The sequence below is a fragment of the Eschscholzia californica genome, unplaced genomic scaffold (genome assembly GCF_041429995.1).
Source record: "Eschscholzia californica isolate CP2 unplaced genomic scaffold, dmEscCali1.0.p SCAF_5, whole genome shotgun sequence".
Classification (NCBI taxonomy): Eukaryota; Viridiplantae; Streptophyta; class Magnoliopsida; order Ranunculales; family Papaveraceae; genus Eschscholzia; species Eschscholzia californica.
The window spans coordinates 46,592,048-46,615,637 of record NW_028238472.1 but is presented as its reverse complement, the minus strand read 5'-3'; the positions used below and the strand labels follow the sequence as shown (position 1 = coordinate 46,615,637).

General features: G+C 38.6%; 1 protein-coding gene across 10 annotated transcripts in view; it reads left to right on the top strand.

Annotated features, from left to right (window-relative positions):
* Positions 1 to 19,356, top strand: part of LOC147539807 (uncharacterized) — a 29,747-nt gene extending 10,391 nt beyond the window's left edge. The window contains exons 1-11 of one of the 10 annotated variants that reach the window (XR_015224855.1): positions 10,937 to 11,235; positions 13,003 to 13,057; positions 13,180 to 13,239; positions 13,363 to 13,422; positions 13,498 to 13,542; positions 13,688 to 13,796; positions 14,355 to 14,398; positions 17,762 to 17,805; positions 17,927 to 18,215; positions 18,704 to 18,895; positions 18,997 to 19,356. The gene's annotated coding sequence lies outside the window, so the exon portion shown is untranslated. Of the gene's footprint in view, positions 1 to 2,060; positions 2,110 to 2,228; positions 2,316 to 2,518; positions 2,608 to 3,205; positions 3,259 to 9,660; positions 9,822 to 10,687; positions 10,914 to 10,936; positions 11,236 to 13,002; positions 13,058 to 13,179; positions 13,240 to 13,362; positions 13,450 to 13,497; positions 13,543 to 13,687; positions 13,797 to 14,354; positions 14,399 to 17,756; positions 17,806 to 17,926; positions 18,216 to 18,703 lie in introns of those variants that run through there. The other 9 variants (XR_015224850.1, XR_015224851.1, XR_015224853.1 and 6 more) reach the window with 9 other exon arrangements.
* Positions 19,357 to 23,590: the final 4,234 nt, after the last annotated feature.

Genomic DNA, 23,590 nt, shown 5'->3' with positions numbered 1-23,590 from the left:
ATCATAGTAGCTTTTGGTAAAAAAGTATATTACAACCGCGCTACCTTATGTCATGGAAAGTGTAATTTTATAAACTCAATGTAACTTTTATTTTGGAGAGAAGTGAAAAAGAGAGGAAAGCTAACAAAGAAAAGAATGAGAGAGAGTTTACATTACCGGATCCGTGTGATGAGACGGTAGTGTGTAAACATATTGAAGGAGAAAGAAGATGAGATGATATACATCAAAATCTTATTTGTTCTTCTTAGTTATATGGATATTTTTGTCCAATATGTTATTAACACCAAAGAAAGTAAAATATTTTGCAAGTAATCCTAGTGAAGGAAGATATCTAATGTATCATTTCATTTAAGAAGGAAGTATTTGGTGTTGAGAAAAGATAGAAAATAAAAATCATGTATCTCTTAAAGTAACTTTATATAATTTTGCTATCTCGCTTAGCGGGAACATGATAAGCTATGGAAGTTAACGTTGTACGCTTAGATGCTTAACTAAGTTGGCCCTTTAAACTTTGTGATCCTTCGGAAATGAGTCTTACAAAATATCTTTCGTTTAAAAAGTCTAAATTCCTTATTCTCCATGTTTCTCGACATGAATAGAAACAATAATGCTTCCTCACCTTCTACCAAAGAACTACTAATTCCGCACAAGCATAACTTGTCCCAACCGAGTAATTTATTTACTATTACACCAATTTGCAAGGCTCACATAAAATGGTCAGAAGATTTAAAGGGTGATCTTTAGGAAGGTCAGGTGTTATGTAGGCCAGTCTGAGAAAAGTCATATTTTTCAAAAGACTTATATAAGTATCTATAATAAGGGATTCCATTTGTAAAATGAGGATTCAGAAATGAGCTTGAACCAATATATAAAGGATTAAATGTTTTGACATTGTGACTTTATTTGATGGTGGCCTAAATAATCAACTCATTCTCACAAAAAGATTGTACGGTGGATCATCCCTATGTTGACACTATTAAAATACTCCATCCCCCTACGTACCTTATAATGGATTCCCATACCATTTTTGGGTGCGTCCGCGATCCAATACTCCAAATTTGGCTTGTTGAAATCTTTAGCCTTAAACTTAATTAACCAATTTTGTTGTTAAAATGTATTAGCTTTCCTAGTCGAGTAGTTAGCTACATGATTGTTTAGATAACTAGCTAAGATTTTAAGTTTTATGGGGGAAGAATATCTTAGAGTATGTGTATCTATTCAAGATGCATCTTAAAGGGTATATATTATCCAAGAAAAAATCCAAAACGTATCATCGTTTCGTACGAACGATATGTATTCCTAGAATGTGACATTGTCATGGTAGTGTATCGGGTACCATTATTCATACCACGTGCCGGGGCGATCCGCTTTCCAGGTAAGATTGAACGGTACACAGAGGAAGATTTTTAGGGACTTTGTGGGCAACAAATTGAAGATAGAAAACGAAGAAGAATTTGACATATTGGATGAAAGCGATAAAAGTGAAGGATTTACCCCCCTTGTGGGTTGAAAGAAATGAAGGAGGGGAACTAGTTTTCTTGACTAACTTAGATTATGCTTATGCAAGAATCTCTTAGATCCCCTGATTGAACTTTCAAGCTTGTCTGAAGTCCGCGCTTAGTATTGCCATGCTTTGGTGCAAAGGATAACACGACTCGTTTGGATATTTTGCACTGATAATTATGTAACTTTTTTCTTATTTTAGATATTGCTAAGTTTGGAGAAATATATTTATTTACAAGGTTGTACCACTGATGAACGACTTTGTCGTCAGCTTTGGTATTAAAGGAATCTATAAATCCTTGAAAGGTTCCAGTATGAGCCAGTTACGTGTATCATAAATGGATTTGACGGTGAACAGGTTGAGCAAAATGTACAGCCAAGAATTATGAGGCCATAAATCTAGGACGGCATATTATTGTCATGCCAATTTTATGCATACAGATTCTGACATTGACATACACTACTATTTATATTAGCCTTCTAAATTATTGTATCATGAAACACTCTGTGCTTCATTTATGATCTCGTTAAGCATCCTTCACATAATTTTTTGGCAGAACAGGCAGATTTAGATGTTCACGGCGTTGTTTGGACTACGAGTGCTATGTGAGTATACACCACCTCTCTTTTTCTATAAAGTTGCTCTGAAACGTCAAACCTTCAATCATTATCTCGAAGTGAGATGTTTATCTTGATTTATATGAACTGTCTGTTCTTCGCACTAGGTATTTCTTAAAGATAGTCGACAGTAAAACCATCTGGCGGTGTCTGTATATGTTAATGCGGGTCCATCCTTGATCCTTCTATATAAGGTGAGCTAATTCAAATAACACTTTTCTATTGCTCGTCACATTCTTAGTGATTATTGAATGTTTAGTCCAGCTCTTCGTTCAGTAAAACTGAAACTGAACGTCGGGGATATTAATGATCCACAAAGATTGGAATTTACCATGTTTGATTACCAAGATTTACTCTTTCATGTCTATATATTCATTCTTTTATTTTCCTTATCCAGTGAGGTATTCGGTTGATGCTACTTCATGGTTCACTTATTGCAGATGGAATTAGAGCTTCACCCAAGACGTCCATGAGCTCTACCTCAAGGTAATGTTTGCTTGGAAGGTATATTTTTTCTCATTAATTTCAGAAACTTGTTAAATAATACGGAAGTAAGAATTGTAGAATGTGAAAAAGTGCTAATCATGGATGAGAGCGATGAAGTAAACTTACTTTTCCTGTTCTAAATGCTCTAGACATTTAGAAGATTTAGAGCTTATAGGCTCACTGATGCGAGACTTTCCCCCTACTTGCATAGTAGATTTTGAGCTTCTATTAGGATTTGACAGCATAGAAATTCACAGAAATGCAGATCTAAGTTGTGAAATCTGTTACCTCTTTTCTGCTAGTTTCGACCCAAAATTGCACAGAACAGGATAACTGGCACAAACTTTAGGGTGAAAGTGTGTGATTTATATAAGAATGTCAAATTTCGAAATTCTCTACCAACTCAACTCAAAATTTTACGTTTGTTCGATCGAATTTTAGTTATCGAATTTATAATTATGTTACATTTTGTCAATACGTTTTTCTTTTCAATGATTTTGATTGTAACATGGGTTTGTATTATGATTCTTGTTCCATTTGGAAATGAAACTAGTTGACGCCTTTTGGTGGGTTTTCAAAACAAACTGACTCTGTTTAGGCATGAAATTGATTTGGATACAACTGGGAGAAGAGACAAATGCTATAAAATTGGTATGATTCTTGTTACTGATAAAGATGCTATCATTTGGTCCAAATCCTCTTTGGAGGTTCTGAAGGAAGTTAGGTCGGTTCTGCACCCTTTTGCTAGGGGTTCGATCTATTTCCGACCATGGTCACCGGACTGTAACTCGGTGATTATCACCCAACAGTTGGTGGAGGTTCGTATGTACGGTATCCCGTTCAATCTTTGGAACGGAAGTGTCTTCTCCGACTTGGTAGCAGACCTAGGAGAAGTTGTGGAGATAGGGGAGGATACCCTGTTCCTAAAGAATCTCAAATATGCATCAGTGAACGTGGAAGTCAAGAACGGAGGTAAGTTGGCTGAACGGAAAGTACTACTTGTGGACGGAGTTGGTTACAACATTGACTTTAAGTCGATCACCATCTGTGAGAAGCACGAGAGCTTCAGACCGCACCGGGACACGGCGACCCTAACGGAGGTTTTACCTCCGGCGACTGGAAAACCGGTCATGGAGAAGGAAGTTGGAAACGACAGGAACTGTCCAGAAGGACGGCCGGTTGGTGGGAGTGACAGTGTTAGTGGGGGAATAGCAGACACACAGACGGGTACGGTTGCAGAGGAGACAGTACCACCTCTCATCCGAGACCCTAGAAAAGGTAAAGGCGTGATCACCCGGTTGGACCCAGACGAGATTTCAAATAAATTGGCGGGAATGAGGGACATGATAGGTATTGAGATTCGTCAAGAAATGGTCAAGGCCATGACTGATTTGGTGAATAGCGCTAACAAATGGGCTAAGGGCATTACTTATGTCAGGAAAAGAAAAGGTGCGACCCGGTCGCCTCCTAAGCAAAAGGAAGGACCCAAGAAGAAGGTGGTGCGCAAACCCTCAGGTATTAAGATAGGTAGTAAGGGTGTGGAATCGAAAGCTGAGAATACGGAGGGTATGGCTGCCAAAAAGTTTGTGAATATGAATGAAGATGAACGTATGGAACATCTCCTTCAAACAGGGGCCGGGTTGGGTTTTTCAGGAGTCGAAGAATATGAGAGGGTGATCAACATCCTTCAGGCTGAGAATATCGAAGTGGGAGGAACAGGCACAGGGAACATTGCTGGTGAGGAAGACGTCATGGTAATCGAACCACTCTCGGTCATTGCTCCACCATCGAGCCAAGTGCAAGAGTGTAAAGAGATAGTGCCGTACGTGGGTACGAAGGTGCAGGATGAAGCTGAAGGTTCGAGGGGAAGGAAAGGTAAGAAGAAGAAGTCTAGTAGTGAGGTGAAGAAACTTCACAAGGGCCTGGCTGTTAAGAAAAAGAAGTTCAAGAAGGCCAAGAAGAATGCAGAAGCAGGGGATGATGATGATCAATGCCCCTAAACATTCTCAGCTGGAACGTCAGGGGGCTGGGCAAGCCTGGAAAGAAGCTAGCAGTTCGTAACTTAGTTAGGAAGTATGACATTTCAGTTTTGTGTATTCAGGAGTCGAAAGTCAGTGACTTCCCTCCTGCTTTGTGCCGTAGTGTATGGGGTTCTAATATATGTGGGTGGGATGGGATTCCCTCTGAGGGGGCTTCAGGGGGCATTTTGTGTCTTTGGGATTCACTTGCTGTATCAGTGTGTGATGTACTAAAAGGCAAATATAGCATCTCTTTTTTGTTCAAGAACCTTTTTTTTTTGAAAAGTTTGAATTAATATATATGGAAAAAAGGATGTACAAAAGAATTGGTTGTATCACATCTGAAGATGTTACTTCATGATAACCTCCCAATTAGAAATAAAGTCTAAGTAAGACAGGCTCTTCGCCCAACTCATGTTTCTACTCCAATGGAAGAGAAGACCAAGGACGTCCTCCACTTCGACCACTAGTTTCCTAGGCGAATCATTAAAGATGCCTAAGTTCCTAGCGATCCAAATGGACCAGCAAATTGCTACAGGGATTAGCATCCACAAATCTCTCCTAAGCTTCCTGTGAGGTATTTTCCTCCATTGGATTAGCAAATTGGGAAGCGAGGAAGGAGAGCACCACTGAACTCTCGCTGCCTGGATAAAAAACACCCAAATCCTACTAGCCTCCTCACAATGTATAAACAAGTGGCTAATAGACTCCCCACTCGATTTACATCTCACACACCAATTGGTTAGAATCATGCCTCGCCTCTGCAAAATATCCATAGTTGGTAACTTCCCCAATGTGGCCGCCCATAGAACAAAGCTCACTCTCGGAGGTATATAGCTAGACCACAGTCCTTTGAAGTTTACTAGCTCTTTATCGATTGATCCCTTCGCTATGATCCTGCTATAGCAATTCTTCACCGTCAAGTCTTTCTCATCTTCTATAATCCAGACCTTGGTGTCGCAAAATGGGTGTTTCGAATGGGTGTTTACTGGTGTGTATGGCCCCTGTGTTAATTCCTTGAGGAAAGATATGTGGAGTGAACTAGACTTAGTGGCAGCAAAATGGGATAAGCCTTGGTGCTTAGGGGGAGATTTTAACGTTATCAGATTCATTCATGAGAAAAGAGGTAATTGCACTGTCACTCCTGCTATGAGGGACTTTGGGGAGTGGGTGGATAGAAATAGCCTGCTGGACTTGCCTAAGCAAGGAATGGAGTTTACATGGTCGAACAATCAAGAGGATCCAGTGATGTGTGTCTTGGATAGATTCCTCATTAATGGGATGTGGGAGGACAAGTTTCCTGGGGTAGAGCAGATTGTTCTACCCAGGCCAACCTCAGACCATACTCCTATACTTCTTAGAGCTGCACCTGATCATTCAAACCCCCCTCCCTTTCGATTGGAAGAGCTATGGATGCTTGACAAGGACTTTAAGAGTAATATTGCTACTTGGTGGGAGGAATCCCCTTTAGGAAGCTCAGCTGGACATACACTTTGGATTAAGTTCCAGTTCCTTAAGGATAAGCTAAAAACTTGGTCGAGGGAGAAGTTCAGATGTTTTACTAAGAGCTTCAATGATCTCCAGAAGGCAATACAAGAGCTGGATGACAAGGAAGAAACACAGAACTTGTCCCAACAAGAACTGACCTCCAAAAAATGCTTGAAAGCCGAAATGGACAAGTTGTTAAGCCTTGAGGAGATTAGCATGAGACAAAAGTCTAGAACTCAGTGGTTGGAGGCAGGAGACAGGAACACCTCCTATTTCCACAAAATCATAAAATGTAGGAGGAGACAAAATCGAATTAGTGTTATCATGAAGGAGGATGTGGTTATCTCAGAAGAAGGGGAGATCAGTCAAGAGGCCATCTCCTACTTTAGTAATCTGTATGAAGAACCTCATCTGTGGCGACCAGGTTTAAATAACATGCACCTTCCTTCCTTGTCTGGTATAGAGGCTGAGTCTCTAGAAGCTGATATAACAGAGGAGGAAGTGTTGAATGCAATTAAGGAGATGGCTAAAGATAAGGCGCCAGGGCCGGATGGCTTCCCTATATCCTTTTTCGTCAGGGTATGGGACACCATCAAGCCACTGTTCATGGAAATGATTGCTGAATTCTCGGAAGGGGCTCTATTCCAGTGGAGGTTGAATCACACCTTCATAGTCCTCATACCTAAAACTCAAAATAGTGCTAGGTTCCAGGAATACAGACCCATCAGTTTAGTAGGGGGAGCTTATAAGATTGTGGCGAAAGTATTAGCTATGAGGCTGGCAGGAGTTATAGGAAGGTTAATTTCTCCTTTCCAAGGGGCTTTTGTGAGTGGACGACAGATATTAGATGGAGTTCTAATAGCCAATGAACTAATCGATTCAAGAAGGAAAGAGAAGACTAAAGGCCTAGTTGTGAAAGCTGACTTAGAAAAGGCCTATGATAGGATCAGTTGGGACTTCCTTTACCAGGCTATGGAACGGATGGGTTTTGGCTACAAATGGAGGAGTTGGATATACTCGTGCATATCTACATCCACATTCTCAGTCCTGATCAATGGAAGACCGTCGGAGGTGTTTCAAAGCTCAAGAGGCATCAGGCAAGGGGACCCTCTCTCCCCATTACTATTCTTACTGGTAGCAGAAGTGTTGAGCCAATGTCTCCAAGAGGCAGGGAGAAGGAACTGGATTAGAGGTTTCAGGGCAGCCGAGAATGGTGATGAGATCAACCACCTTCAGTTTGCAGATGATACATTATTCTTCATTGAAGAGGATGCCAACCAGTTGAGGAGATTGAGGGATATTCTTATATGGTATGAGCTAGCGTCGGGACTCAAGGTAAATATGCAAAAGTCCTCCATTTATAGTGCTACTAAGGTAGAAGAGGATAACATGAATCAGGATATGATCAAGGAGTTCGGATGCCAGGTGGGATCTCTTCCCACCACCTACCTGGGTTTACCTCTGGGTGAAAGATACAAGTCCAAGAAATTGTGGGATCCTGTGTTAGAAAGGGTGAACAAAAGGCTAGCTGCCTGGAAGGGACATCTTTTATCAAAAGGGGGAAAAATAACTCTGTTGAAATCAGTACTTCAGGCCTTACCCACCTATTACTTGTCCCTGTTCTCTATACCCAAAGGTGTGCTGAAGGCTATTGATAGTAAAATGTGCTCTTTTCTATGGAACAAAACTATGGGTGACAAGAGTATGCACTGGGTGAACTGGAACCAGGTTCGTACAAGCAGAAGCAAAGGAGGCATGGGGGTGAAAAACTTAGAATATATGAATAAAGCTCTCCTCACTAAATGGCTATGGAGGATGGATCAGGAGAGTAACCAGTTATGGCAAAGGGTTATCTCTAGTAAGTACGGCACGAGCAGTGACCTTTGGGTTAGAAAATGCAAGAATATATCTTTTGGCTGCGGAGTTTGGAAAGGCATCACAGCTCACCTAAAGGACTGCCATAATATTACTAGATGGGTCCTGGGGGATGGTCTGAAAATCAAATTTTGGACGGACAGTTGGATTGGGTCGAGTAGCTTAAGCTTAAGCTTCCCTGATGTATTCAGGTTGGCAGTTAGGCCTTTGGCTACTGTGGCAGAGATGTATAATACTGAGAGTGACTTTTGGGATATTGTTATCAGGAGGAATCTGAATGATTGGGAGATGCAGCAATATGTCCACCTATTGCAAATCATTCAAGAAGCAAATTTCTTGGATGAACCGGATTCTCGAGTATGGTGCAATGAGGGGAGTGAGCCCCTGACAGTTGCTAACTGTTACAAAAGGTTGGATAGAGATGGCATCCTCCTAGAGCCTTGTGTATCCAAATCAGTTTGGATCAAGGCTTTGCCACCAAGAGTGGGATTCTTTATGTGGGCTATCCTAGTTCAGAAAGTTCCCACTGTGGATGCTTTGAAAAGAAGGGGTTTTCAAATCCCTAATAGATGCATTCTATGCAAGGAAGAGGAAGAATCGGCTGATCACCTATTCCTCCATTGTAGGGTGGCAGCCGGCATCTGGAACTATTTTGCCAAGCTTATGGCAACCCATTGGTGTCATCCTGAAACCATACATAATATGATAACTCAGTGGGATGGTTTGTCCAAGAGGAAGCACAGAAAGGAGGTTTGGCAGCTGGTCCCAGCTGCGATTGTATGGAGTATTTGGCATGACAGGAATAGCAAGATCTTTAAGGAAAAGAACCTGAACTCAGTGATAGACATTGAAGATGTCAAGGGTGTCATTTACTCCTGGATTAGGAAAATAGAGAAATTTAAGAATGTTTCATATTTGGATGTAGTAGTTAATTGGGAGGCCTGGATATCGTGAAATATCACTTCTAGCCTCCATATCCTATGTACATAGCTATTTTATTTCAATAATATATTCATTCTAAGTTCCAAAAAAAAACCAAATCTATTGGGTGGGTGGAGCAAGTTAGTCCATAAATTTGTCAATAAACTGAAATTTTGGTTATTTCTCTATGTTTTCTATTCACATATGCCAAGTGAGGTAATGGGTATCCCTATTCATAATACAAGAATTTGGTCCTTCTTATGATACTCAATTTGTTATGAGATTCATGTTTAGAGCATATGAAAATCAGGACATACCTTTCTTTTAACCGCCATTTTGGATTCATGTTTAGAGCATATGAAAATCAGGATATACCTTTCTTTTATTTAGCCGCCATTTTTTAAGGTTAAGTTAGTCCATGAATTCGTCAATGAACTGAAATTGTGTTCATTTGAGCCTAACTATCTAGAGCTCCAACCATATACTACACCAATTTGCTTTTCGGGTAAGTACTTTTCTTGCTATGGTTATGCTGTGGGGGTGAATCCATAAGCTAATATTTGCATCATTTTCCAATTGATAATAATATTATAGGGTAACCTGCTAGTTATGTTATATCATCATAGCTTCCTCGTTGTGAACAAAGTTATAATATGCATTAGCCCAGATCGAGTTTCTACTCCAATGGAATATGAACCCTTTTACGTCTTCCTCCTTGTTGCATTGTAGGGATTCGACTCGTTAAAGATCGTGTCGTTCCTATGTTCCCAAAGGCACCAATTGATTGCAAAGGGAATCAGGTTTCAAACCTCCTTTCACGGAGTCTTCAAATTTTGCCACTGATTAATAGCTTGATCAATAGACCTTGGGAGGCTCCAACCGATGTTGAAGGCGACGATTAGCCAAATTTTGGTAGTATAAGATTTTAATTTCGCTATCTTATGAGTTAAATTAAATCTAACCTCTTCGGAAAACCTCTTGTCATTCAAATTGTTCATTTAATCGTAAAAAAGCAATTAGTATGGACAAAACTGTGGCTGAAACAATAGGTTGCATGTACTGGAAACATGTAATTTTCAAATCTTTGAATTCCTTGATATGCGATTTACTAAATCTTACCCATAAATATTCATAGTTTCAGTTAGCTTTGTATGAGTTGAAAACTCCCAAATTAGACGATTCTAATAAGTTATTGCTTTAACTTATATACAAATTTCAATATCTCAAATATCTATCTTATGTTGATTAGGTCGTGATTGTATCATTAAATGTTCTTGTTAAGTAAATCATTTCTGATTAATTGTAATAAATCAAATAACAATTCATATAACCATTTCCCACATCGAATAACTAAGTTTGTCATTAAATTTAAAGCTTAATTCTGTCAATTAGGCTCTAATAGTTATCAACTTCATTGAAAGATTCTTCCTAATTAATTCTAAATTACTGGATGCATTTAATGGGTAATAATTGAATCCGGTATAATGTTTCGAGGCACATATTAGCCAATTAAACTTCTTATTTTAACTTAGAAATATTGGGCCAACACCTGGTAGCCCAGTTGGGAGTGCATTTTCTCCGCAATACGGAGGTCCGAGGTTCGATCTCATGGAAGTGAAAATCCAGGATTTATTAAACATGGGTATAAGTGAAGTAGTTAGATGGGCTTTAGGTCAGTAGTTTGTAATGATTATCATAGTCAATATCCAAATTAAACTTGGAAATATTAGAATATTGGAATCAAGATAAATCTTAGATGAATGATGAATCGGACATTTATTGTTTAAAAGTGGAAAAGTTTTTATTATTTAACATGTGGTAAAAGGTAAGGAGAATCAAATTTAATGGGTCAATGATTTCCCATCTATTAATAAATTTCTAAAGTTTAGGCGCAAATATGAGGTCTTCTTGAATAATAGTGAAGTCTTCAAAGTTCAAATCACACAGATCAACTCTCTCCCCTCTAACCAAATCAGAAAGCTAGGGTTTCAAGTTTGTCTCAAGGTGCGATCTCTGTTCTTTTTTTTGTCTCATATCATGTATTTCCTAGTTCTATTCAATTTATATCTTATCTATGATCTTCATCTTTGTTTCTAATTAATCCAAGCTGAGATTTCTTCTTTTCATTTGTTTATGTTAGATTTTTGAGATTTTCTTGTGTGAAAGTTAGCTTTTTCGAAAATTCAAGTCCACTTTCTAGGATTGTTACTCTATCTCTGATCGAGATTCAGATTACCTGCTTGAGTTTTTGCTATCTATTTTGCCATTATTTTATCAATACTAGGTAGCTACGCAGAGAGAAGAAGATTCTCCCCAAATTTTATTTGTAAGGATACCTTCTTCGTTCTTCCCTCTTACTACTTGTTTCTTGTTGCTCCGAGGAGATCCATAAACTTCCACTGATAGAGCAGTAGTTATCTCTGGTCATGCTTAAAGGCCTGACACACCTTTAGTGTTATATTTTTATAGATAGACATATACTACTATACTAGTGCGGATCAATGGAGCAGGGACCTTCTGCATAGAGGAGTAGAGATCCAATTTAAAATCTCTTCTTTGATTTGTTTTCTAATTTCATCATTACCATAAAAGAAATAAATGTCCAGTCCTCTTTATCTCTAGTCAAGATAAAGAAAAGTAACTTGCATTTCTATTTACCCATTTTTAACACTACTAAATAATAAATTGTATTTTTTTTTCGAGAAATCGACTACTATCTACGTTAGTCGTTACAAGGCATTGATACATCATTCAGATGTGATAAGCACGATAACCGCCTAAGTTAAACCAATGATTAAAGAGGCCTAAAGCCCGACAACGGAGAGCCTAAAGTCCGACAAACGTCTACTTTATTAAAAGTTAGAATGTTAGAACATAAGTGATCAAATTCCACTCCTCGTGAAGGGTTCGATATCCACCCTTTACATTTTTTTCTCTTGTTTTTCTAAATTCTGGCTCACTACCAGAGCAGGGGTAACTCCTATTTTAAAGAATTTCCCCACTTCTAGTTTTCAGAAGATCTAACCTTTCCATTCCTAAAAGAATGCCGCCCCTTTTGCTTTTAGAAAGAAGTCCTATGTAAAATTCTACCCTGTTCATTCAAAGAATTCTACCTCTAGTTTTAGTGGTAGATGGAGCAACTCCCCTGTATTAAGAAAAATAGATGGTGTCGGTAGAAAAAAAATTCAACGACTTCTGTTTTTTTATACAAAAACTGGAGTTTGGAAATTTTTGAATAGACTTCCAACTGATGTCCATGAACAGGACATGCCTAAAGGCCAGCTCTTTTACCTTTATCCCTCTCTTTCTTTCCTTGTTTTTCATTTTTCGAGAATGTCCACTGATGGAGCGCAAAGATGCAGAGAGTTCCTGCTCACATGAACAATGGCCCAAGTTGAAATCTCTTCAGTTTTTTTTTTCGGTTTGATTTTAGAATTTCATCATGTCCTTAGGATTTTACCCGAACCTAGTTCCGAAGCAAAATCTGAGCTGTTTTATTTTAAAGGACATTTATGTATACGTGTGTGCTTGTTATCCGCTTTATCTCTTATCAATTAAGCAAACCCACTGAAATTTCTATTTATCACATTTTGTCACTAGTAGCTGATAAAGTTATGTTACTGCGGTAGAATGTTAAGTTTTCAGTAATTCTTTTGAAATGTTAAATTTATTTCATTTTCTCTTAATCCACAAGCTTCACTATGTAATAGGAGGAGCATATAATATTAGGTGAAGGCGATGTTGTCAACGCCAACATCTTTGATGGCTCTTTTTCGGTTTTTAGCGCCTTTATCAGTACCAATAATGAACTTAAGGTGTTCTATTTCAAATATATTTATTCGTTGATTTAATCGATTAATTTATGATGTAAAATCTAAATCAAATTGCTGTATTATATTGTGAGATATGAAATACATTGAAGCTATCCTACTCTGCTCTACCCAACTAATAGACTCTTCTGCTCGGTCTCGTTCGTTGCCCTCGATAACTTTGGGTTAAGGATAGTGACACGTCATCATTTTTTGTGTTAAAGAAGGTTTGAAAATTTAATTTTTGTGTTAAATACTAACTTCTTATTAAAATTTGACCGTAGATGGTGAGGAAGAAGCAGCTGACACCTAAAAGGTGCATTACTCTGTCCTCGGAAGGTAAGATACACTTAATTTGGATTGAACAGCAAACTCGACCAGGAAATTCTTAACTGGCTAATGCTGCACTTCCGGTCAGGATCAATTTGACCAAATCTAATATATTGTTAAAATTTGATTAGACACGGCAAAGATGAAACAGCTGATGCCTACAAAGAAGCACAAAGGTCCGCCCTCTCAAGGTAAGATACGCCTAACTTGGATTGAACAGCAAATTTGTCAGGAAATGCTAAACAGGTTAAAGCTGCACTTGAAATGAAAAAACAGTTTGAGCAAGTCCTTATCTATTATTAAATTTTTATCAGAGAATGTGTGGGGAAAGCAGCTAACACCTAGCGAGAAGCACAATGGTCCGCCCTCGCAAGGTAGGATACGCTTATCTTGGATTAAACAGAAAATTCGATCAGGAAATACTGAACTGGCTAGAGCTGCACTTGCAGGGACAAATGCAGGGCAGGGTCAATCTGAGCCAAACCAGGAGAAAGGTTACACTTCTTTCTGTGTTCTATATCTTTGTCATCTCTCATTTACAAATATCCTTCTGTAGAAGATCCTGTTAGTAGTTTCCTAGTACTCCAATCAAGAACCAGAATGATTTACAAAATGTAGTGTATCTTGTTATGCTTGTAGTTCATCCAGTGGAGGAGCCAAAGGATGCTGAAAAAGGGAGTAGTCTCCCATCTGAAAATGCGGATTGAAGTATGCGATAAGTTGCAAGAACAGAAGGACCGGGATGGAGGTGAATACTGCTTCTTATCTTATGTGAATTCCTTGTCTTGTTCATTTTATTTGACTTGGTAATTCTTCGGGCATTCGTAGTCTTAAATTTTTTTCTTGACGATTAAGAACTCATTTCGTGAGAATCGTGAGTTTCGTGTAGCTAGTAATAATGGAGATGTGAGATAATAGAACAAGTTACGTATTTACTTAGGCAATGCTATGAAATCTAAGAAAGACCCGAAACGTTATTATGATTCGAGGGGTGTTGATTGCATATGTGATATACACTTGTTGACAGAATCTTCAGACTCCAACATTGGGTTACTTCATAAAAAATTAGATAAACAAAACCAAAATAAAACATTTCAAACAAAATAGGATTCTTCAATCTGTTTAGAGTTGGTACTTGGTAGTTGGGTCATGCATGATTGAGAATCGCTATGGTGGTTTGTTACTACAATTAAATGTTTAATTGTATGCTTAGAAGTTAGATCGAATAAAATATTGCAGTTTTTATTTCACAAGATTCTTTAATCCTTTTCTCTTTTAAGTATTGACATATTTTTCTCTTATGCAGTATGAAATATAACTTGGAGGTTATGCATCTAGGAGAAGGGTATGGTGAGTACATCATGTTTCATCATATTTATGAAGCTGAAGTTGGTCTGCTAATAAAGTTCGTTTTGACATTGCTACTCGATTTATACTTCCTACCTGCTGCTCTTGCATTCTTTGCATAACTTCTCAGATTGCATATGAAACCATATTATATTGATGCTATAGTTTATATATTTGACTGGGATTAAATTTGCTTGTGGCATGCTTAGTTGTGTTTTTTTAAAATAAATATTGAGAAAGATACATGTGGCAACTTCAGACTATGTTCTGTCAGTACATGGCGTGCTGCCAAATGTATTTCTATGGAGCAAACAGTGATTTAAATCGTAGAATCATGTAATGATTACATGGTAACCTAAAGGGTGCATGAACGTGTGCACACATATGCCCCACAAGTAAGTTCATAGCTGCCGCATGATAAGCCACATCTTTTTGTAGTTTCATTTTACTATGTTTATATTCTTATCCTGGTCCCTGATGAGACCTCTATAGGAGCTTCCACCTCTACGTGTGTGATATAACACCCTGATTAATACCAGTTTTGGTGTCCTTGATTTTGGCTACGTAGGCCCAAAAGACTAGTTCCACATGCTACAAGGTTTTTCCTTGGCAAGGGCTTGCAGTAGACAACCCTAGGCTTCTCCACATTGCCCAACCCACTCAAAAGGCATAACCTATATATAACACAATGTGTTACGACACAACATAGATCTAGAAGGTCTTTCTAAATGTGGGCCTAAGTGTCGTGTACATGGAACTCACTTTTCACATTATTGTGCCTTTGAAAACACTCTAATTTTGCATTGTCCGTCATGTATAAGTGAAGTTGTTATATTCAAACTTTATTAGTCATTAAACCAATGTTTATGTGGTTTACATAAACCAGAACTATAGTCTCGTTCCTGCATTTATTCTAGGACTATTTTCCTAGAACATATACACTTTCAGTAGAACATATAGGATAGATACACTTAATCAAAACATTTCATAAAACTTAAACTTTAACTAGTTGACTAAAAATCTTCTAGTTTACCAATCAATGAGTTTGGCTATAGGTTTACAACACTTAAGTTTTAGAGTATTAGGTTGTTAACTACTCGAGGGATAGTGGAAGAAATTCCCTGCATTGTACTCTGGGGGTAAAGTATCTGCTAATTTTTAACTCAGCGAAGTTGTGTGGAACAATTGCTGATCTTCTATTTCAAATTGCCATACCACCTCCAATAGATAAACAATAGCAAGCTAAACCAACTAATATTAATTGGAGAGAGAGATTAAAAGCCAATAAAATATCATAGTAGCTTTTGGTAAAAAAGTATATTACAACCACGCTACCTTATGTCATGGAAATTGTAATTTTATAAACTCAATGTAACTTTTATTTTGGAGAGAAGTGAAAAAGAGAGGAAAGCTAACAAAGAAAAGAATGAGAGAGAGTTTACATTACCGGATCTGTGTTATGAGACGGTAGTGTGTAAACGTATTGAAGGAGAAAGAAGATGAGATGATATACATCAGAGTCTTATTTGTTCTTTCTAGATATATGAAATTATGGATATTTTTGTCCAATATGTCATTAACACCAAAGAAAGAAAAAATTTTGCAAGTAATCCTAGTGAAGGAAGATACCTAATGTATCATTTCATTCAAGAAGGAAGTATTCGGTGTTGAGAAAAGATAGAAAATAAAATTCATGTATCTCTTAAAGTAACTGTATATAGTTTTGCTATCTCGCTTAGCGGGAACATGATAAAACTATGGAAGTTAACGTTGTAGGCTTAGATGCTTAACTAAGTTGGCCCTTTAGACTTTGTGATTCTTCGGAAATGAGTCTTATAAAATATCTTTCGTTTAGAAAGTCTAAATTCCTTACTTTCCATGTTTCTCGACATGAAAAGAAACAATAATGCTTCCTCACCTACTACCAAAGAACTACTAATTCCGCACAAGCATAACTTGTCCCGACCAAGTAATTTATTTACTATTACACCAATTTGCAAGGCTCACATAAAATGGTCAGAAGATTTAAAGGTTGATCTTTAGGGTCCTTGTGTTATTTAGGCCCAGTCCGAGAAAAGTCATATTTTTCAAAAGACTTATATAAGTATCTATAATAAGGGATTCCCTTTGTAAAATGAGGATTCACAAATGAGCTTGAACCAATATATAAAGGATTAAATGTTTTGACATTGTGACTTTATTTGATGGTGGCCTAAATAATGAACTCATTCTCACAAAAAGATTGTATGGTGGATCATCCCTATGTTGACACTAGTATCAAAAACTCCATCCCCTACGTACCTTATAATGGATTCACATACCATTTTTGGGTGCGTCCGCGATCCAATACTCCAAATTTGGCTTGTTTGAAATCTTTAGCCTTAAACTTAGTTAACCAATTCTGTTGTGAAAATGTAGTAGCTTTCCTAGTTGAGTAGTTAGCTACATGATTGTTTAGATAACTAGCTAAGATTGTAAGTTTTATGGAGGAAGAATATCTTAGAGTATGTGTATCTTTTCTAGATGCATCTTAAAGGGTATATGTTATCCAAGAAATAATTCAAAACATATCGTCGTTTCGTACGAACGATATGTATTCCTAAAATGTGACATTGTCATGGTAGCGTATCGGGCACCCTTATTCATACCACGTGCCGGGCGATCCGCTTTCCAGGTAACATTGAACGGTACACAGAGGAAGATTTTTAGGGGCTTTGTGGGGAACAAATTGAAGATAGAAAACGAAGAAGAATTTGAAGTAGCTATCAATGTTCAAATTTGACATATTGGATGAAAACGACAAAAGTTAAGGATTTACCCCCCTTGTGGGTTGAAAGAAATGAAGGAGGGGAACTAGTTTTCTTGACTAACTTAGATTATGCTTAGGCAAGGAATCTCTTAGATCCCCTGATTGAACTTTCAAGCTCGTCTGAAGTCTGCGCTTAGTATTGCCATGCTTTGGTGCAAAGGATAACACGGCTCGTTTGGATATTTTGCACTGAGAATTATGTAACTTTTTTCTTATTTTAGATATTGCTAAGTTTGGATAAATATATTTATTTACAAGGTTTTACTATTGATGAACGACTTTCTCGTCAGCTTTTGTATTAAAGGAATCTATAAATCCTTGAAAGGTTCCTATGGATTTGACGGTGAACAGGGTGAGCAAAATGTACAGCCAAGAATTATGAGGCCGTAAATCTAGGATGGGATATTATTGTCATGCCAATTTTATGCATATAGATTCTGACATTGACATACACTAGTATATATATTAGCCTTGTAAATTATTGTATCATGAAATACTCTGTTCTTCATTTATGATCTCGCTAACCATCCTTCACATAACATTTTTTGGCAGAACAGGCAGATTTAAATGTTCACGGCGTTGTTTGGACTACGAGTGCTATGTGAGTATACACCACCTCTCTTTTTCTATAAAGTTGCTCTGAAACGTCAAACCTTCAATCATTATCTCCAAGTGAGATGTTTATCTTGATTTATATGAACTGTCTGTTCTTCGCACTGCAGGTATTTCTTAAAGATCTGGCGGTGTCTGTATATGTTAATGCGGGCCATATCCTTCTATACAAGATGAGCGAATTCAAATAACACTTTTCTATTTCTCGTCACATTCTTATTGAAAATTGAATGTTTAGTCCAGATCTTCGTTCAGTAAAACTGAAATTGAAAGTTGGGGATATATTCATTCTTTTATTTTCCATATCCAGTGAGGTATGTGGTTGATGCTACTTCATGGTTCACTTATTGCAGATGGAATTAGAGCTTCACCCAAGACGTCCATGTGCTCTACATCAAGGTAATGTTTGCTTGGAAGGTATATTTTTTCTCATTAATTTCAGAAACTTGTTAAATATTACGGAAGTAAGAATTGTAGAATGTGAAAAAGTGCTAATCATGGATGAGAGCGATGAAGTAAACTTACTTTTCCTGTTCTAAATGCTCTAGACCTTTAGAAGATTTAGAGCTTATAGGTTCAATGATGCGAGATTTTCCCCCTACTTGCATAGTTGATCTTGAGCTTCTATTAGTATTTGACAGCATAGAAATTCACAGAAATGCAGATCTAAGTTGTGAAATCAGTTACCTCTTTTCTGCTAGTTCCAACCCAAAATTGCACAGAACAGGATAATGGGCACACACTTTAGGATGAAAGTGTGTGATTTATATAAGAATGTTACAAATGCTATAAAATTGGTATGATTGAACGCTTATTTGTATCTGTCTTCTATCTTGTATGATGAAATATCAATCTCTTGTCTCACTTTTGCTTTTTGGGTTAAGCAGCACTGTCTATAGGTGTGTTGCTGCTATGCAGAAAACTGAGTCTGAGTTACCGGGCGAGCCTGGTTCTATAAAAATTCTTCCTCGACATAATCTACTGAGGAAAGAAAAAGCAAGGGAAGGCAGGAAATGGTTCCTCCACTTCATTCAACCACTCAGATCAGACAGCTATTGGTTTTCATTGTTGCGATTTTCGTAGGAGAAATGTGTTAAATTTAGTTAAACTAGCTTCATTCCTGTCGTGAATATGTAGATTGCTATATCAACACTGTCCCTAAATATTTGTAGTTTTGCAGATTCTTCAAAATCCCTCTCTTCTAGCATGGGGCTCGCGTTAAATCACCACATTACCAAAGTCGGAGCCCTTGAAAAAAGATTTGTAGTGAACAAATTACATTCTTCGCTAAAGATGAATGCTTTGTTTGGGATGGGTATCGGCAGATTTCGCAAGTTAGTTCTTCCCAATGATTTTTAGTTCGAAAGTACTCTATTGAATAAAATTATTCAAAACACTTTTCATCTCTTGTTCAAATTTTTGTTCTATTTTTGTGTTATAGTTTTAGTAACTCTTAGAACATCCATGTTTGTTTTTTGTGAGAATATATTGAGTAAAATAAAGATACTTTCGTGTGATTGATGCCATCAACAGCACTTGTTAACTCCTTGGTACCTCTTAAGCAAACTGACCAGCCAAAACAATGGGGGAGGTATGTAGGCACAATGGTTTCTACCATGCCGACAGACCATCATTTGATGTGGTCCGTATAAGTGGACCAGGTCATATTCTTTTTTGAATTGGCAATGTACCTCAAACCCTTACCTCTAAAGTGAAAGACTAAACCTCTTACTACTCCAACCAAGGATCGTTGGCAAGTGAACCAAGTCATTTGTTAAGCAAACCTCTTTGCCTAAGGCCAGAGCTGGATTCTGGCCAATTGATCACCCTGAGAAGGAAAGTTTAGTCGAAGAAGAAGATAAAGTCAGCTTGAGGATTCAGACTTGAGGGTTTCTCAAAGTAACCTTTTAGAGGTAGCTGGGAGAGAGATGGAGATGGTGGTGAAGATCTCAAAGTAACTTTAGAACATACTATCCCACCTCAGGGGACGAGTCCCTCTAAACCTTTCCCAGATCCCACTTGCTTACCCAAATCTTAAGACTAATGTAAATGTTTCTTTTCGGACATCTGATAAACACGCAGCTGTTGGTATAATCGTTCATGATCATAACTCTAATTTTATCAAAATCAGAGATCTTTCGGCGTGCAAATAATGAAGAGAGTGTCGAGTACTCTTGCTCATTTGGTTATGGCACCAGAAGCTTCATTTTTTTTGAGATTATACTGGAACTAGATTCTTCCAATGTTGTTCTAGAACTAAATACCCGAAGAATTCTCTTAGTTGGATCTCTCAGGTGACTTCACAAGAGATCCAAAAGTTTTGCATTCAGTTTGAAGTCTTGTTTTTTGCGAATGATTTTGCTAAGCACATTAGGCGTGTAATAACTTCTAGCGAGCTTTGGTCTTTACAACGACTGAAGTACATAACACAGTCTAGCTAGTCAAAATGCGTGTTTGTGAGGCACTGGACAGTAGTAAACACACCTCAGCAGAATGGAGTCGCAGAGAGATTGAACCGTACACTACTTGAGAAGGCTAGATGTATGCGCTCCAATTCGGGACTAGGCGTAGAATGGTGGGCAGAATCTGTTGCTACAGCTTGTTATATTGTGAACAGATCTCCACATTCTTCTTTAGATGGCGGCATACCTTACGAGGTGTGGTCAGGTGAACATGCAGATTACGGGAGACTTAAGGTTTTCGGTTGTACGGCCTATTACCATGTTAAAGGTAACAAACTTGACAATAGAGCAAAGAAGGCAATTTTCTTAGGATATGCTACAGGAGTCAAGGGTTATCGGTTATGGTGTACGGAAGACAAGAAGTTTGTAATCAGCAGAGATGTGGTGTTTGATGAGTCATCTATTGTAGCTATGGCGAAAGCTACGGTGCCTAGTTGTGGTGATGTTGGGTCTACTAAAGCTCAAGTAGTGGAAGTAGAAGCCGAAGACCAACGGGTTTCTAGGAATCATGATCAGGTGGAACATCAGGATAATACTCAGGATGAGGAAATTGATGAACCCCGATCATGAGGAGGTTCAAGGGGAAGGTACACAAGTTTTACAACAACAACAGCAGGATGTTTCGGTACACACTAGGCCGAAACGGTTATATAAGCCGGTACAGAGGTTAGGGTCAGACAAACCTCTTAGGCATTACGGGCAGGCAAATGTGGTTGAATATGCACTCTCGGTGGAAGACGACGAGCCGGTCACCTTCAAACAAGCTATCGCCGCGGCAGAAAGAGAGAGTTGGTTGGTTGCTATGCAAGAAGAGATGGAGTCTCTTCACAAGAACCAGACATGGGGGGTTGTCCCATTGCCCGAAGGTAAGTCTGTTATTGGTTGTAAATGGGTGTACAAGAAGAAAGAGGATTCTTCGGAAATCAAGGGTACAAGGTATAAGGCAAGACTAGTGGCCAAGGGTTATGCACAGAAAGAAGGGGTCGACTACAATGAGATTTTCTCCCCGGTCGTGAAACATACTTCTATTCGGGTGCTATTGAGTATTGTTGCTCATAGTGATCTTGAGATGGAACAACTCGATGTTAAAACCGCCTTCTTGCACGGAGATTTGGAAGAAGAAATTTATATGGCTCAACCTGAGGGATACAAGGTTGAGGGCAAAGAAAATCAAGTATGTCGTTTGAGAAAATCTCTTTACGGATTGAAACAATCCCCTCGCCAATGGTACAAACGATTTAATTTTTTCATGCTAAAGCATGGTTTTCGCAGAAGTGACTATGATTGTTGTGTATACATCAAGAAGCTTCGCGAAGGTGACTTTATTTATCTCCTTTTGTATGTGGATGACATGCTTATTGCTTCTCGGAGCATGGTGGAGATAAATAAGTTGAAATCTCAACTCAGTCAAGAGTTTGAGATGAAAGACATGGGCGCTGCAAAGAAGATACTGGGAATGGAGATTAAGAGAGAGCGGTCAAGTAAGAAACTGTACTTGAAACAGAAAGGTTACATCGAACGAGTAGTTTCTCGGTTCGGGATGCAGAATGCGAAGGCGGTGTCAACACCTTTGGCACCACACTTCAGGCTCTCGGGAAAACAATCTCCCACTACTACGGTGGAGAAGGATCATATGGATCGTATACCGTATGCTAATGCAGTTGGCAGTTTGATGTACGCTATGGTGTGTACTCGTCCGGACATTTCACAGGCGGTCAGTGTGGTTAGTAGGTTTATGGCAAACCCGGGGAAGACACATTGGGAAGCTGTGAAGTGGGTCTTGAGGTACTTGAAGGGTACCGTTGATACGGGTTTGTGCTTTGGTGGAGACACATGTCAAGTAAGCGGTTATGTTGACTCGGATTATGCTGGCGATCTAGATAGAAGACGATCTACTACTGATTATGTATTTAGGGTACATGGTGCTCCAGTTAGTTGGCGATCGATGTTACAATCTACAGTTGCGTTATCTACTACGGAGGCCGAGTATATGGCTATGGCCGAGGGTGTGAAGGAAGCATTGTGGTTGTGGGGTCTTCTGGATGATCTAGGGATTAAGCAAGAGTGCGTGGATGTATGGTGTGATAGTCAAAGTGCGATCCACTTGGCGAAGAATCAGGTTCATCATGCTCGCACTAAGCATATCGATGTCAGGTATCACTTTGTACGAGATGTCATAGAGGAAGGTGATGTTTCTCTTATGAAGGTACACACAGATGAGAATCCCGCGGACATGTTGACTAAAGTGGTGACGTGTAGCAAGTTTCAGCATTTCCTGGAATTGCTACAAATCGGCTCGTGTTAAGTTGCCCGAAAGGGCGTAATGGCGACAAGGTAATCTCTATGTGAAGGGTTGGTAGAACTACGGTAGGCTTGATCCTGTAAAAGGGTACGTAGGCAGCCATGGTCATATGGCTCAGTCGGATGAAGTTACAAGAAGCAGATATATCTTACAAGGAGTATCCTGGTGTTCGTCCAAAATTTGAAGGGTATCAAATTGTGTACGAGGTGGAGAATTGTAAGAGGCGGTTTCCAAATTGGATTTAAGAGGCGGTTTCCAAATTTTGGATGGCGGTTTGGGTTGTGGCAGTTTCTAAATTGGAATTGGTTTCCAAAATTTGGTTCCCCACCGGCTTATATTATAATATAAATAGGAGGTCTTGGGTCCAATCTAATCATCATCACCAAGACAAGCAACAACAACTCTTCTTTAGAGAGAGCTAAAGAGAGAGAGCAAGTGAGAGAGAAATTTTTTGTTCATAGTTTTGAGCGGTGTTAAATTTCTCGGTCGTCGAAGATCTAGTATAGAAGGTTAAATTCTATACGGTACCATCTTGGGACGAACTTGCGGGTTGTGTTAGTCGTCTTCATCTATCCTTCACTAAAGATTTCTTGTTCGCCCGAGGACGTAGGCTATAAAGCTGAACCTCGTTAATTCTGTTCGCATATTTAGATTTTGGCTTAGCTTTTCGATTAATCTTCGTAGTCGGATCAATTTCTGGGTAGGTTCGATAGCTTCCGCGACTTTTAGTTCTAACAGTGTTAATGTCTTGGTCGAGCGCAATAGGTTTAGATATGCATGTACTACAATGTCCATTTTCACATGCAGCGTGCGTCAAACAAGTTCTTGTAATCTTGCTACCATGTACTTTTTTTGTCTAAAAGCTATATTTTTTTGATAAACAATATGGATCATTATAGGAGCTACAAAATGTGGCCGTAATGAGAAACCCATTTGATTGAGTGGTATTATTCGACGTTGGATCTTTGGCAGTGAGATTCTTTGTCTTTTTCTAAACTAGGCTGACTATT